General features: G+C 40.4%; 1 protein-coding gene and 1 long non-coding RNA gene across 3 annotated transcripts in view; one reads left to right on the top strand and one right to left on the bottom strand.

The window, feature by feature from the left end:
• Positions 1 to 17,857, bottom strand: part of LOC138751599 (3-hydroxyisobutyrate dehydrogenase, mitochondrial-like) — a 126,399-nt gene that overhangs the window by 16,982 nt on the left and 91,560 nt on the right. The window lies entirely within an intron of this gene.
• The window catches only part of LOC138751603 (uncharacterized), a 40,246-nt gene continuing 24,343 nt past the window's right edge, over positions 1,955 to 17,857 (top strand). Inside the window, exon 1 of the long non-coding RNA XR_011350080.1 lies at positions 1,955 to 2,040. This is a non-coding gene — a long non-coding RNA (uncharacterized lncRNA). The remainder of the gene's footprint in view (positions 2,041 to 17,857) is intronic.

Genomic DNA, 17,857 nt, shown 5'->3' with positions numbered 1-17,857 from the left:
CAAATTTAAGGACATTTTTTTCCTCAGATTATCTTAGGTTGTGTTGGCATCTGGGATGTGACAGCGAATTTCACCACCTTCAAGGAGAGATACTTTCCAAGGTATGGGAAAAGGTCCACTTTTTCCAAGGTGTTGTTTATTTATCCAAACCCTTTATTATCAGAAGACAATATTACCTGGGAGTGACAGATTGGTAGAGGACATTTGTTTTACAGATATTACATGCAAAGACCATTCTCTCATATGTTTTAATGAACACATGAAGACAACTTGATGCTTGACTTCAGCGTTGTGTGCATATTGAAGTGAGTGGTTCTGGAGTGGAAGTGATGCAAGTGGAACATTCATTAATTTGTCTTGAAAATTAGTTCTGCTTTTGCAGTGAGCAATTTTGCAAAAGTATAGCCACATGGGATTCTGCAGAATTGAACCTGGAGCAAATCTGATGAAACGACTCAGGAGTTCGAGCAGAATCCGTGGGAGAAAAATAATTGTTGACGTTTGAGGTTGGAACCCTTCATCAAGCCATGTATGGCATCAATCTGCACTGAGATTGGGTCTGCTGTGGATGCAAATATTGATATCACTCTCTGATTCTACCATGGCTTTGATAACATTATGAAGTTGGTGAGAAATTTCTGCGGGCAGTGGAGTTAAAGGCTTTGGTGAGGTAAAAGAAAATGTCATATACAGTGGTTGATATTGTTCCATGAACTTTGTCTGAAACTGATGAGCAGTGAATTTATAGTTCATTTTGCCTCCAGGTGGATAAAATCAAAACCATGATTCTGGGAACTAATGGGAATAGTTACGAAGGATACATGCAATGTCTTAGCACAGAACATGGAAATCTATCTGTCAATACCCCAATGGGATTTATTTCCTCTCGTGAAAGTGGTTAAAATCGTGATCTCTCTGAGGCTACCTGGAAAGTGCTCCCTTTCCCTGACGTTGGAAATTAGGTAATGAATTTATAACTGAAATTATAGAACTACAGCAATGATATCATCGATGTTGGGGCCCTGTAGTTTATCAGTTGACATGTGGCTTTTTTGACATCTTGGCCCAGAGGCTGAGTCCAAAGGTTTGTTCTGGAACAGTCAAGGCAGGAAAGCAGTCAGGAGCAGTGAGGGAAATGATTGTGAAAGGCTTTGGCAATAATGAACATTCTGGAAGGCATTAAATACATTTCTTTTTCTTATTGCCCTCAACTATCACTGTATCATAAGATTATTAGAAACTAAGTTATGAATGAATTAGATTTATTGTCATGAATATATGTCTCAAAATTTCTTGTTTTGCTGCAGCAGTATTGTGCAATACAAGTGCATAAATTGCATTTCTGTAAATACATGAAAGTAAATAATTAATGCAAATGAGAAAAAAAGTGAGGTAGTGTCTGTGGTTCATTATCCATTCAGAAATCTGATAGTGGAGGGGAAGAAGCTGTTTTTGTAACATTGGGTGCCCATCTTCAGGCTTGATAATAGAGGCTGTTTTCTTGAGACAGTGCCTCTTAAAGATGTCCTTAATAGAGTGAAGACTAATACCCATGATGGCGCTGTCTGAGTTTACAATCTTTTGTAGCCTGTTTCTGTCCTGTGTATTGGCACCTCCATACCCGTCAGAATGATCTCCATGGCACACATGTAGAAATTTGCAAGAGTAAATACCAAATAACATACCAATCTCCTCAATCAGCTGAAGTGAGTGTGCTTTAAAAGGAGTCCGTAGAGGGGAGTTGGGACATTTTGAATGCGGGACCATCGAAGTAGGAGGCTGGAACAACTTGGAGATCGGTGAGTGCAGGGAAGCAGCTGAGGTGAGTAGGAGAGTGTGCTTTAAAAGGAGCGCGGAGGGCAACAGAAGGGTTAAACAGAGTGTTGATTTGTGGGATTGAGTACTTGAGATAATTGACAGAGACAAATAAAAGGGGAAGCAAAAGAGGAGCAGCCAGTGAGTGTCCAGGGTAGGAGTGGAGCTTTGAAGCTTTAGCTCAAGAGGCTTTGGCAAGCTGAGGAAGAGCTTGCTCCCAGTGAGGTAAGGCTGGTAAGTTTTTTAAATTAATTTAGTGGGTAATGGAGGCAGTAGTCAGGGCAGTCCAGTACTCCGATTGTAGGTTGTGGGAAGTCAGGGACAGCACGTTTGTTCCTGACGACTACACCTGCCAAAGGTATATCCAGCTGCAGCTCCTGACAGAGTTAGGGAACTGGAGCAGGATGAACTTCAGATCTTAAGGGAGGCAGAGGAATAGACACAAGTTTCAGGGAGGCAGTCACCCCTAAAAGTCTGGAGACAGGTAACTGGGTGACTGTCAGGAGAGGGAAGGAGAAGAGGCAGAAAGAGCAGAGCACTGCTGTGGCTGTTCACCTCAAAAAGTATACAGTTTTAGATACTGTTGGGGGGCAGTGATCTACCAGGGGCAAGTTGAGGTGGTTATGTCTCCAGCACCAGAGGCTGGCCCCCTGGCTCAGAAGGGAAGGGGGGAGAAAAGGAGAGCTATGGTAATTGGGGACTCATTGGTTAAGAGAGCAGATGTGAACAAGATTGAGGCTCTCAGATGGTATGTGGTCTCCCAGGTTCGAGGGTCAGGGACATCTCTAATCGAGTTCATAGCATTCTGGAGGGGGAGAGTGAGCAGCTGAATGTCATGGTTCACGTGGGGACCAATGACAAGATAGGAGTAGGGATGAGGTCTTGAAGAGGGAATATAGGCAATTAGGAAAGAAGTTGAAAAAAAAACAGGACCTCAAGGGTGGTAATCTCAGGGTTGCTGCCTGTGCTACACGCCAGAGAGGGTAGGAACAGGAATTTGCGGCAGATGAATGCATGGCTGAAGAGTTGCTGCCAGGGGCAGGGGTTCAGATCTGTGGATCATTGGGATCTCTTCTGGGAAGGTCTGATCGATACAAAAAGGATGGGCTGCACTTGAACTGCAGGGGGACTAATATCCTGGCAGGCAGGTTTGTTAGATCTGTTGGGGAGGGATTAAATTAGTTTGGCAGGGGGTGGGAATCAGAATGTGAGTGCAGAGATTAGGGTAGAAGGACAAAAGCATGTGTTCTGAGTTGGTGAGGAAGGTCAGGCAGGGAGCAAAACATAGAGGTAGCCAGCTAGAGGGTTTGAAATGTGTCTATTTTGATGCCAGGAACATTAGGAATAAAGGGAATGAACTTCGAGCATGGATCAGTGGAAATACAATGTTGTGGATGTTACTGAAACTTGGCTGGAGGAAGGTCAAGATTGACTAATACAGGTACCTGGATTCAGAATAGGATGGGAGGTGGAAAAGGGAGTGGGGGGAGAGTAGCATTACTGGTCAGGGATGGTATCACAGCTATAAAAAGGGAGGACGCTGCAGAAAGAGTGTCCACTGAGTCGGTGTGGGTGGAAGACAGATTTAGGAAGGGAGTTATCGCTGTACTGCGAGTAATCTTTAGACTCCCAAAAAGGCCTTGGGGCATTGAGGTGCAGATAAGCAGGCAGATTTTGGAATGGTGCGGAAAATACAGGGTTGTAGTTATAGGTGATTTCAACTTCCCTAATATTGGCAGGAAGGAAAGATGGGTCTGAACTTGTCAGGTGTGTACAAGAAGGATTCTTGACACAGTATGTGGACTGGCTAACTAGAGGAGAGGCCACACTGGATCTGGTTCTGGGGAATGAACTTGGTCAGGAAGCAGAACTCTCAGTGGAAAGCATTTTGGTAAGAGTGACCACAACTCCCTTAGCTTCAACATACCTAGGGAAAAGAATAAAAACAGTCAAACTGGGAGTGTTTAACTGGGGAAGAGCTAAATATGAAGGGATGAGACAGGAACTAGCAAGAATAAACTGAAAACAGATGTTTAAGGGTGAAAGCACAGAAATAATGTTGAGGAAGTTTAGGGACCACTTGTGCGGGGTTCAAGATAAGTTTGTTCCACTGGGACAAGGAAAAGATGGTAGGAAAAGTGAACCGTGGTTGATGGAACAGGTCAGACAACTAGTCAAAAGGAAGAAGGAAGGGCTCATGAGTATTATATGGTAGCCAGGAAGGAGCCTAAGAAAGGACTTGGTAGAGCTCAAAGGGGGCATGAGAAGGCCTTGGATTAAGGATTAAGGAGAACCCCAAGGTGTTCTATGCATATGTGAAGAACAGATGGATGATGAGAATGAAGGTGGGGCCACTAAAGGATAAAGAAGGCAACATGTGCCTGGAGGCAGAGGAGGTTGGTGAGGTCCTAAATGAATACTTTACATCACTATTCACAAAAGAAAAGGACTTTGATCACAGTGAGGTTGAAGTTGAACAACTCTGTGTACTGGACAATGTGGAGATTAAGGAAGTGGAAGTGTTGGATCTTCTTAAAAACATCAAGATTGATAAGTCCCTGGGGCCAGATGTGATATACCCCAGACTGCTGTGGGAAGTGAGAAAAGAGATAGCTGGGGCAGTAGCTATGATCTTTGAATCCTCTTTGGTCGCAGGGGAGGTGTCAGAGGGTTGGAGAATGGCAAATGTAGTCTCATTTAAAAAAGGAAATAGGGAGAATCCTGGAAATTATAGACCAGTGAGTCATATGTCAGTAGTATGTAAAATAATGAAGAGGATTCTTGGGGATAAGATCGATAAGCATTTGGAGAAGTACAGTCTACTCAAGGATAGTCAGTATAACTTTGGGAAGGGTAGGTAACAAGCCTAATGGAGTTTTTTTGAGCAGGTAACAAAAGAAATTGATGAGGATAGGACAGTAGATGTGGTCCACATGGATTTTAGCAAGACATTTGACAAGGTCCCGCCATGAGAGATTCAGCCAGAAAGTTATGAGGCTTGAGATCAGTGGAACTTCTGCCTGGAGGTCGGTGATGAGTGGAGTGCTAATAGGATCTATTCTGGGATCCCTGCTCTTTGTGATTTGTATAAATGATCTGGACGAAGAGGCGGAAGGATGGCTCAGTAAGTTTGCAGAAGAGACGAACGTTGGAGGAGTTGTGGATGGAGCTGGAAATTGTTGAAAGTTGCAAGAGGATATAGCAGGATGCAAATTTGGGCAAAAATCTTACTAAAATCTATATAGACCACATTTAACGCCCTACCTTCATCAATTTCTTTTTGCTACTTTCTCAAAAATCTCAATTAGGTTTGTGAGGCACGACCTTCCATTAATCCTTTCTAATAGTTATAAGAAGATATAAGATATAAGGATAAAGGATATACCACTGATATAAGAATCACTGGTCTATATTTTCCAGGATTCTCCCTTTACCTTTTTTTTTTAAAAGGGACCACCTCCCCTGTGGTGGAGGAGGACTCAAAAATCTTATCTAATGCACCAGCTATCTCTTCCTTCCCTTCCCACAGCAACCTGGGTTATATCATATCTGGCCCCGGGGATTTATTTATTAATTGTAATCTTTTTAAGAAGATCCAACACATCCTTATTCTCAACACTGTCCAGAACACAAGCTTGTTCTATTCCACCCTCACCCTGATCAAGGTCCTTTTCTCTCCAACCTTCTCCACCTCCAGGCACATATTGCTTCCTTTATCCTTAAGCAGCCCACCTACATTCTCATCATCCTTCAGTTCTTCACATACGCATAGAATGCCTTGGGATTCTCCTTAATCCTACTTTCCAAGGCCTTCTCATGCCACCTTTGAGTGCTCCTAAGTCCTTTCTTAAGTTCCTTCCTGGCTACTCTATAATTCTCATGAGCCTTTCCTGTTTCCTGCTTCCTATATCTTACTTATACTTCCTTTTACCTCAACTAGCAGCCTCACCTGTTTTGTCAACCATGGTTCCCTTTTCCTACCATGTTTTCCATATTTCAGTGGGATAAACCTATCCAGAACATGGCACAAATGGTTCCGAAACAACCTCCTCATTACTGCTTTCTCTTGTGAACATCTGTTCCCAAGTTGCTGCCTCAACCTATCATAATTAGCCCTTCCGCAATTCAATACTTTCCCATTTTACCTGCTTTTATCTTGTTATGCTGAAGCTCTGTGAGTTGTGGTCACTATCACCAAAATGCTCCCCCACTGAGAGTTCTGCCACCTGACCCGGTTTATTACCCAGTATTAGATCCAGTATGGTCCATCTTCTTGTCGGCTGTTCCACACACTGTGTCAGGAATTTTTTATTGGACACACCTGACAAATTCAGCCCCATCTATCCCTTTTGAAGCCAAAAAGAGCTTGTCAACATTAGGGAAGTTGGTCTCCACTGACAACCCAGTAATTTCTGCACAATTCCAAAACCTGTCCACTTATCTATTCCTTGGAATCCCTAGGGTTATTTGAGGGCCTACAGACTACTCCCAGTACAGTGATTGCTCCCTTCCTATTTCTGACTTCCACCCACACTAACTCAGTAGCCACTGCCTCTGGAGCATTCTCCCTTTCCACAGCTGTGATTCTATCCCTGACCAGTAATATGACTCCCCCCCCCCCATTGAATTCCTTTTAAAACACCTAAATCCTGTCCTTCAGCCAGCCAAGTCTCGTAATGGCACAAGTTGCAATTCCACTTACTGATCCATGCTCCAAGTTCATCTCCTTTATTCCTAATATTTCTTGCATTGAAATAGACACATTTAAAACCCTCTGAATGACTACGTTTATGCTTCCTCACAAACTCACAACACATCTGCTTACCATTTGTCCACATTAACTCAAACCTTCGATCATCAGCATATTCTAACCTTTTGTCCCTGATTCATGAAATTTTAAATGCCATTATCTACAAATACTCTAGTAAGCCATTATACTTCTGAAGTCTCGTCTCTTCTTCTCAGCCAAACATTCCTTCGATTATACACAAACAATATGGAATCCATATTGCGAAGATTGTCACAATACGCATTATGTACCACATTCACATGGTCCACCTACATCTTCACTGCGTAGCTCATGGGAGTTTGAGGAAGGACACTTTATTCACAGCAGTAATCATGTTCCAAAAGAATATCCTGTCACTAGTTAATATGTTTTTACTGCATAGTATGCTAGTTGGTCATTATGCAAAGACACACACATTATTTAATTTCTTCAAACTACATTTCAAAGCTAAATATTAATAAGATGAAAGTTAAGAATTCTCCCTGCATTTTTCTTTATAATTCTATCTTAAACATTTTTTTGTTGCAATGCTGAATAAGGATATTCAGGACAAAGGAATGTTTATTGCACTTTATTTTCAGTTGTGAAAATACATGACCTAAATCACAAACCTAAATAGAGGAACACCAAGAATACAGTGGGACTGCATGATGACTTAAGCAGCCTTTACTCTTTGATGGTGCAGTGTTCTAGGATTCGTACTTCTCTGCTCAAGTCATGATGCAGTCCTGACAGTCTGTTCAGCAAGTTATTTGAACATGTGTGCTGCAAAGCTGAGCCTAAACCTGTCTTCAACCCACATCCACAGAGAGTTGTCTAGAGGTTTCATTCAATGTTACTAAACAACAGGAATGTAAGCCTTTTCTGGCCTTTGAGCATTGTTGCCATTGTTCAGACTTGATTACAAAATATTTTAGATTGGATGTTTGCTGTATTTGGAATATCTTAATGGCATATAGTGACCTTCTCCCCAATAGGTATGTACAATATTAGGATTACCTTATGGATAAATGGGTAAATTCATTCCCTTCCACCAGGAAATATATATTGCATTTCACCTTCATTGTAAAGATCATAAAGGAATCTGTCAGGTTGGATCCAATTCGTGCAATGTCTACAATGGAAATTGACCCATTGTCATTTCCATTTTATGCTTGCTTTTTTTGGATGAACAATGGAGAATTCAAACTGCCTTATTCCCAGAAGTGCTGTATTCTATGACCCTTCACTGTGAACTTACTAATTTTCAGAGAAATATCTAGAAAGTAAATGTGTCTTAAAGGTTCCTCTACAAAATATCATGACTACCCATGGTCACTCTCTGACTCATTGAGTTCCTCCAGCAACTCATTGTTTACTCAAGATTCCAGCATCTGTAGTTTTTGTGTTTATCTACATTTTAATCTAATTTTGGAATGGTCACATCAGCACAAATTAAATAATCTTGCTATGGAAGAACTAACCAATCATCCAGGATCTTCCGGTGACAATGTGGATGGAGAAAACAGTTTAGGAAATATCTGAATTTGTATGAACAAACTACTGAATTTACCAGATTTAAATCAATTCAAAGTTTGTAGAGCTTTATCAGCAAGGAAAGACATTCATGCTACTTAACAAGTAAACCATGAATGCTCCTTTTGAAGCTAGAGCACAAACAAAATGCTGGAGAAACTCAGTGGGTCAGCCAGCATCCACAGAAGGCCACAGTCGATGCTCATTTTCCACCTGGTAGGCTCATTGTTTTGAATAAACAACTATAAATACTTTGCATTCACCAATATTTCTGTTCCAACTTAACTGTACCTTGTCCATTCCTTTCTGTCTCAGAACTTATGCAGCTTTCCCATAAGCTGTCTTTAGTATTGGCCTCACCTATTCCACACCAAAAAAAAGTTCTGTACTCTGTCCACACTATGAGTAAGGGAGAATCCAACAAGTTGGTCAAATTTCTGTCAAACTGATTTTGGTCTGCAAGTATTTGGGCCTAGTATTGCTATACTAATAACTGGCTTGTTTTCTGATCAAGGTGATAACAAAGTTTACTTTGAAACTGAGACTATGTACATTAAGATTAAGTGGACTGTGGACAACACTTTATTCAGCACAGTTATTTTACTCTGATTTATACATAACTGAATTGCTTCTGTGCTTAAAACACACAGTTCACAGAAGGCCAGTACCACACAATCTTATCCTACTTATTAAGTGGCCAATCTATTTGTTACTGCTCTGTTTTGGCCTCAGTGACTAATCAATGAAAGATTCTGTGTCAAATTGAAAAGTATTTTAACTATATGTATTGAAGCATATTTGCATAAAAGTTGTGCCTTACTCAGATCTGGAGCAGTTCAGCAATTGTTGATTTGTAACAAATATACCTCACATCCAAATATCCCATGTGCTAAGTGGTGGAAGATGCATCCAAATACTAAAATGATTAATATCATTATGTGGTGCATGAGAGGGCATAGATGATAGATGCTTGGTGATAGAAACAGATGTCAGGCAATAATTAAACTTGCCTGCAAGAACGTTTGTTGCCCAAGAACTTGCTGACATTTAAAGTTGAGCTAATTCATGAAGAATACCTAATTATGTTGAATTCCAGCTCTACAGATTAATCCAGTGATAATCAATACCATCCAGAACGGGAAAATGCAAGATGCAGGAATGTAATGTTATAATTTAAACTGAACTGTTTTAGTTTTTCTTCACAAATTCATATTATTAGAATATTTTCCATGCCAGTGTGATTCATTTTGTTGCGGTAGAAATAACAACATTTTAATGTTAAAATACAATAGCTCAATTCATCCTGCCAGGTTAATAATATAATTTTATTATAATATGATCTCTGTAAGAAAACATGGAAACCATGAAATTATTTTTTTGAAAAATTAACCTATTGTGCACTTAAATAGATTAATGTTAAGGGAAAAATAACCTGGCTCAAAACTAATTGGGATGATTACTCCAGAAATCGTACCACTTGATTTAATCTAAGTGCATTCTAAAAATTAAGCAGTTCTTTTTCATGTCGCAGGGAATAATGAGACCAATGAGGAGAAAATATGAAGACTATCATAACCCCTTGAGAACATACAGGGACAAAATTTAAGTTCATTTTAAAAATAATTCTGGGTTGAATAGTATGAAGTGAAAGCTTAAAAATATGGAAGCATTAAATAATACTGCAACTTTATTTTTGTAATCTCACACCTTGGATTTAACTGAGTTCACCAGGTCAGATTTAAAAAAAAATCTCCAGCAATCCATTATGTTTATGAGTCAATATTTGAAAAGGCAATAGGTTTTGAAAAAAATGCTCTAGAGCAAATAATTAAATACACTCTAAAGTAAATACTAATTTTATGTTGGAAACACAAAATATATTTAATTCACCTACCCTCCCCACCTATTGAAGTTGAGAGATGCTGAGAGGAATAGTGTGAAGTTAATAACTATAGCAACAAGAATAATCATAACTTGATTTATGTATCCTTATTAAATGTAAGAAATGAAAAGTAACCATTACAGTCATGAATGAAATCTCCTGAGATAGCTCACTATTTAATCTGCAGCGATCAAACGCTGCCATTTAGTATAGGATATAAATCTCTTTGGGGGAAACCGTTATTCTTTAATTCGAAAACATTTTTTCAAGTGTATCATTATAATAGCATGTTAGAACTTTTGTTATGTTATCCTTCTTAGAACCATCCCACAAGTGCACACATAACTGACAGCTTAAATTGGACATGTTATTAAATTCAGCTACTGAAAGCTTTGCCTTCCACTGGGTCCATGTTTGTAACGGCCTAAAAACAGTCTACAACATAATTGTCATTCAGATCGTGCCGCTCCTAGCAAGTCATGCTTCAGTGGAGGGGACTGAGTTTCCATTTGAAATCAACAAATTAATCCTGGACAGGTATCCAAAAGGCCAAGTTTAATAGGAAGCAGGCTACTGGGCCCTCAACCATGATAAAATGTTATTGCTCTTTCCCTGTAAATTGGGGGAACATGTGATATTTTCTACATAGGAACATTGTTGCTGTTTGAGTGATTTACTACTCAGGCTATCAAAATACTTGACAGACGCTGTCAATCCTCATAATAACATGTCACTGGGCATACGAGCACACGCTTACAAACACTCCAGCATCCGTCAGTGCAGAAAATCCCAAACCGATTTATTAAATAAAGCAGGTCTTCACCTTAATCCGTGCACCCATTAACAATATATGTGCTACAATTTTTTTTATTCTGTAAATTTGCCAACTGAAGAAGTTTTGTGCATTAAATGATTACATAGGCAGCTTCCATTTTGTGGCACTGTAATATTTTCTTGTAAATTTATACTCACTGATAGCAATTTTCTCTGGCCATTTAGAAACCTATAAATCTGTAGGTGATAACCAAAGCCTCTATTAAATAATAATTCTACAATGCAGTGGAAATCACCATTTGTACAGAGGAAAACAAGCTGCAGCATTCAATTGTAATATTAACAAATCTTGGAAGACATAAGTCTTTCTAACTGCATATTGGAATGTTAAATTCAATGGCAACAAAAACAATTTCACAAAATAAGCTGAATTCTTAAGCAGAGCTAATTTTCTGATGTGTGCTCCATTTATTTATAATTGGAATTCTGCTACATGATTGAATCAGATCTCCACCGCAGCACTGAACAGCTCTAATTAATGTCACAAATTATTTCCATTGTGATTGTGTCCTTGATGCACAATCCCTTCTTGCCCTCTCTATAGCCTCTGAAATAGTTGACTATTCCATATCCTTCAGCACCTCTTTTGCCAAGCTCTGCAAGTCATCCCATTCTTTGTTAAAATTTAGACCCATCAAACCATAGACAATGAATTAGCTGCAATGCCTTCCGACATATCCACCATTAGTTGTCCCTAAAAGATTTATCCTCATTTCCCATTTATACTTCATTTATGTTACCCCTGGTGACATCATCAATGACTTGAGTTAGCACTCAACTGCAGACCTATGACAAATGGCATTCCCTCCCTCCCTGTCTTCAGTGTTCTCTGCCTGAGTTGGTCAAATGCTCATTCAAATTACAACCTTGTTGACCCACATTTTCCTCTAATTAAATATCAGAAAAACTTAAGCCACCATTTATTATAAATTCCAGATCCTTACCAAAGATACCTTTATCTTTTCAAATTACACATCTTAAATGAAATTGTTTGCCACCTCAGCAACATTTTCTACTTTAGCTTTTTGACTCCTCGCACCTTTAAAATGCCCACTTATCTCATTCTCCAATTTCTTGCCTCTGCCTGTCTTTTTCCATCTGACATTAAAGCTTTAAATCATGCCTTTGTAAACTCCATTTTCAACTCTCTCCTGTCCAGGTTTTTATCCTTAAAACTTTAAAAAGCTGATTCAAAAATGATATTTTTTCTCATCTTCCACCAAGTTCCATTCACTCTCATATTTATGTTTAAATAATTTGATGGTCACACAACTGTCTCAGGAATCTTCGCAAGGCAATTTCTAACCCATTGCTGATAGTTGCAATTTCAGCTTACTGAATCCTTTACTCCAAAAATCAACGTTTTTACATCATTCTTGTCATTTAATTCACCAATTTGATAAATCCTAGTCACTCAGCAATGATCATCATCCATTTATAGCTGGGAAGTTCTGCACATTTTCTTTCACAATGTAGCAATACTTCTGTTGCTGTGATTTGACTAATGACAAATGGAAGTAAATATTAAGTGAATATCAAGGACAGTACAGTGGAAACGAACCATTGGACATGTAGGATTTTGGTGTGTTTTACTGCTATTTCCCACTTGGCCATTCCGCAATACAGAAATGAAAATCAAGTCCTGTTTATTGTTAGCTGTATAAGTACAACCTGTCAAATCAGCGTTCTCTGGTCCTCGGAGCGAAGCATGTAGACACACAACCAGACATAACACACATAGAAACAAGCTTTACATATGCAGGACAATACATCTATAAATATAAATAAATATTGTTTAGTGCAAATGAGAGTTTAGGATGTTTTTAGTGTGAGTTCCTTTGGTCATTCAGCATTCTCACTGCCTGTGGGAAGAAGCTGTTCTTCAGTCAGGTGGTACTGGCTCTGATAATATTGTACATCTTACCTGATAGGAGTAGCTGAAAGATGCTGTATGCAGGGTGGAAGGGGTCCGCAATGATTTGGTGAACTCTCTTCAGACAACAATCCTGATAGATCACGCAATGGTGGAGAGGGAGATTACAGTGATCCTCTCTGCCTCTCTTATAATCTTGTGGATTGACTTTTGATACATTTCTCTGCAGCAACTGTACCACTCTGTGATTCAGAGTGGATACTCAACATTCCTCATTTGTCATGATGCCAGTCAGAACGCCCTCAATGGAGCTCCTATAGAAGGGTGACATAATGACGGCCAGTAGCCTTGTCCACTTCAGTCTTCTCAGGAAGTGCAGTCATTGTTGCGCCTTCATGATAACTGAGATGTCCATGATAGGTCAGTAGTTAAGTGAACTCTAAAGAACTTGATGCTCTCTATTCTCTACTACACAGTTGTTGATGTGTAGTGAAGGGTGGTCGTTCCTGGTCCTCCTGAAGTCCACAATCATCTCCTTCATCTTGACCATGTTGAGACTCGGGTTCTTACTCTCGCACAATTTCATGAGATTTTCCACTTCTCTGTAGAGTGACATTACTGCTAATGAGGCCAACTATTGTTGCATCATCTGCAAACTTGATGACATTGTTGGAGTTGGATCTGGTGATGCAGTCATTGGTCAGCAGCGTGAACAGGAGCAGGCTGAGCACACAGCCCTCTGTTACCATCCCGGACAGACTGTGAAATTTCTGTTAGGAAGTCCAGGATCCAGCCACAGTGAGGGGTGTTGAGTACTGGTGAGGACAGCTTCTCCACCAGCTTCTGGGCAATGATTAAAAACCAATCTGAAGTCAATGAACATCAGCCTGGCGTATGAGGCGTCATTCTCCAGGTGAGTCAGGATGAAGTGAAGGGACAATGCTATAGCATTGTATGTGGAACGGTTCTTCTATAGGCATTCATCTATGTGATGTTCATTGAAGGTATCATCTCTTTTGAAAATAATAAAGACCTAACAATATTATTTTTGAGAGGGCTTGATATGAAAACAGAAAAAAAAATTACTGAATGACTAAATTTTATTTTAAATGGATTAACTGCATATTTTGAGTAATGTCAAATACACAACAGAAAAATTAGTAGACCAAATTACTGTAAATATTTAATGTTCAAAAATAAATGTAATTAAAAGGTCTGGTGACAAATTGAACTTAATTTAAGGTATATTTTTTAATGACAACTATTTTTTGTATTTTATTCAACTGAAGTCTTTAGACTTTATTATTTCCTGATAGGCTAAATTCTACTCTACTTCTCCTACATGGATTGAAAGGAATTCAACTTTGGCAAATAATTGGTTATTACCATAATCCTGTGGAAAATCAACTGTGAAAAATTATTAGAGAAAGTGGTTCCTGGGCAGCCAGTTCCAAGAGCAACAGAGCATAAAAAGATTAACAAAATAACACTCAAAATTGTGTTTGGCAAGATAAAAGAATCAAATGGGAAAATGTAGACAATTCTAGTTAAGGCAAGTTATCTAAAATAGTCTAAACATTCTACTTACAAAAAATATATACTGAAGACAATTAAAAAAAAGAAACTGATGGGTTTCTGAAGAATTGCATCTTCAAAACCTCATGAAACTAAACACCCATAGGGCTCATAATCCTCAGATGTCAGATACTGACAATAATCTTTCTTTGGCTTGGCTTCGCGGACGAAGATTTATGGAGGGGGTAAAAGTCCACGTCAGTTGCAGGCTCGTTTGTGGCTGACAAGTCCGATGCGGGACAGGCAGACACGGTTGCAGCGGCTGCAGGGGAAAATTGGTTGGTTGGGGTTGGGTGTTGGGTTTTTCCTCCTTTGCCTTTTTCAGTGAGGTGGGCTCTGCGATTTTCTTCAAAGGAGGTTGCTGCCCGCCAAACTGTGAGGCGCCAAGATGCACGGTTTGAGGCGATATCAGCCCACTGGCGGTGGTCAATGTGGCAGGCACCAAGAGATTTCTTTAGGCAGTCCTTGTACCTTTTCTTTGGTGCACCTCTGTCACGGTGGCCAGTGGAGAGCTCGCCATATAACACGATCTTGGGAAGGCGATGGTCCTCCATTCTGGAGACGTGACCCACCCAGCGCAGCTGGATCTTCAGCAGCGTGGACTCGATGCTGTCGACCTCTGCTATCTCGAGTACTTCGACGTTAGGGATGAAAGCGCTCCAATGAATGTTGAGGATGGAGCGGAGACAACGCTGGTGGAAGCGTTCTAGGAGCCGTAGGTGATGCCGGTAGAGGACCCATGATTCGGAGCCGAACAGGAGTGTGGGTATGACAACGGCTCTGTATACACTTATCTTTGTGAGGTTTTTCAGTTGGTTGTTTTTCCAGACTCTTTTGTGTAGTCTTCCAAAGGCGCTATTTGCCTTGGCGAGTCTGTTGTCTATCTCATTGTCGATCTTTGCATCTGATGAAATGGTGCAGCCAAGATAGGTAAACTGGTTGACCGTTTTGAGTTTTGTGTGCCCGATGGAGATGTGGGGGGGCTGGTAGTCATGGTGGGGAGCTGGCTGATGGAGGACCTCAGTTTTCTTCAGGCTGACTTCCAGGCCAAACATTTTGGCAATTTCCGCAAAGGAGGACGTCAAGCGCTGAAGAGCTGGCTCTGAATGGGCAACTAAAGCGGCATCGTCTGCAAAGAGTAGTTCACGGACAAGTTTCTCTTGTGTCTTGGTGTGAGCTTGCAGGCGCCTCAGATTGAAGAGACTGCCATCCGTGCGGTACCGGATGTAAACAGCGTCTTCATTGTTGAGGTCTTTCATGGCTTGGTTCAGCATCATGCTGAAGAAGATTGAAAAGAGGGTTGGTGCGAGAACACAGCCTTGCTTCACGCCATTGTTAATGGAGAAGGGTTCAGAGAGCTCATTGCTGTATCTGACCCGACCTTGTTGGTATTCGTGCAGTTGGATAATCATGTTGAGGAACTTTGGGGGACATCCGATGCGCTCTAGTATTTGCCAAAGCCCTTTCCTACTCACGGTGTCGAAGGCTTTGGTGAGGTCAACAAAGGTGATGTAGAGTCCTTTGTTTTGTTCTCTGCACTTTTCTTGGAGCTGTCTGAGGGCAAAGACCATGTCAGTAGTTCCTCTGTTTGCGCGAAAGCCGCACTGTGATTCTGGGAGAATATTCTCGGCGACACTAGGTATTATTCTATTACAGAGAATCCTAGCGAAGATTTTGCCTGCAATGGAGAGCAGCGTGATTCCCCTGTAGTTTGAGTAGTCTGATTTCTCGCCTTTGTTTTTGTACAATAATAATAATAATAATAATAATGATTGGCAAATGCATACAAACTGTTTCACGTTTCTGTATTGCAGAATGGCCAAGTGGGAAATAACAGTAAAACACACCAAAATCCTACATGTCCAATGGTTCATTTCCACCGTACTGTCCTTTTTAAATTATTAGACTTCACTATTAAATTTGATAACTGCTAATTAGAGGCTGCAGAACAGAAGGATCTGGGAATACAGATACATAATTCTCTGAGAGGGGCATTGCATATAGATAGGGGTAGAAAGGGAACCTTTGGTACATTGGCCTTTATAAATCAAAGTACAGTAAAACAAGTTATCCAGAATTCAAGCAACCGGCAGCCTAAAGCAATGGACTAAAAAAATTGTGGAAAATAAATAGGTTAAAAAAATATGCAAGTTTTAAACTGGTGCACCTTACTGTTACTTTGCAAAACATGCAACATGCAATCTCCAGCAATTGGAAAATTCACTTATCTGGCATCTACAAATCCCCATAGATGCTGAATATCAGGGGTTTTAGTGTATTGAATATAGGAATTGGAATGATATGATGAAGTTGTATAAGACAATGGTGAGGGCATATTTGGAGTATTGTGTGCAGTTTTGGTCATCTAACTACAGGAAACATATCAATAAGCTTGAAAGAGGGCAGAGAAGATTTATAAGGATATGGTCAGGAAGAACTGAGTTACAGAGAGAGGTTAAACAAGTTAGGACTTTATTCCCTGGAGTTTTGAAGAATAAGGGGAGATTTGATGGAGGAATATAAAATTATGAGGTGTATAGATAAAGTAAATCCAAGCAGGCTTTTTCCACTGGTCAGATAAGACAAGCAAGGACACGGGTTAAAGACAAAAGGGGAGAAGTTTAGCGGTAACGTTTGGGGAAATTTATTCACACAGTGAGTGGCAAGACTATGGAACAAATTGTCATATGAAGTGGTAAATGTGAGCTTGATTTTGACATTTAATAAAAATTAGGATTGGTACGTGAATGGAATGGGTATGAAGGGATATGCTCCAGGTGCAGGTCAATTTGACAGGCAAAATAACAGTTCGGCATGGACTTTATGGACCCGAAGAGCTTGTTTCTATGCTGTAGTGTTCTGTGATTCTATGGGAACCGGTGTAATTGTCAGCAAGGGATGAGATGAGGTGTGGAGAGTCAGGAGAGAGGAAACGTAGGTATGGAAGGAGAAACTTGGAGACTGGAATTGTTGGTAGCAGGTGGGGTTGTGGTGGAGTGTAAAACAAGAAATGGGGAAGTGAGAGAAGAGAAAGAGTAGAGAGATTGGAAAGAAAAAGCACTGCTCGTGAAAATAGGGAAGCAAGATGAATAGATTTGACTAAATGCCCAAAGCCAGCACTCAATTAAAATTAGCCCCTGGAAAAGACATGAACAGGGCTACTATAATAGTAGTAGTAGGTATAGAGAGAGTGGAGAGCTCCAAGTTTCTTGGAGTTCACTTAACTAGTGACTTATCATGGACACTCAACATCTCACTTGTCAGGAAGGCGCCAAGGTGACTGCACTTCCTGAGAAGATTGAAGTGGGCAAGGCTACTGGCCTCCATTATGTCAACCTTCCATAGGAGCTCTACCGAGAGCGTCCTGGCCGGCTGCATCACAGTGTGGTATGGTTGGTCCAGAGAAATGGATTGGAATTCAATCCACAGAACCATAAGAGTGGCAGAGAGGACCACTAGAGTCTCCCTCCTCCCCTCCCTCCCCTATTGACATGAACTACCAGGATCGTTGTTTGAAGAGGGTGTGTAAAATTATCGAGGATCCCTTCCACCTGACACACAGCATCTTTCAGCT

The sequence above is a fragment of the Narcine bancroftii genome, chromosome 1 (assembly GCF_036971445.1).
Source record: "Narcine bancroftii isolate sNarBan1 chromosome 1, sNarBan1.hap1, whole genome shotgun sequence".
NCBI classification, from domain to species: domain Eukaryota; kingdom Metazoa; phylum Chordata; class Chondrichthyes; order Torpediniformes; family Narcinidae; genus Narcine; species Narcine bancroftii.
This window is presented reverse-complemented; position numbering and strand designations above follow the sequence as displayed.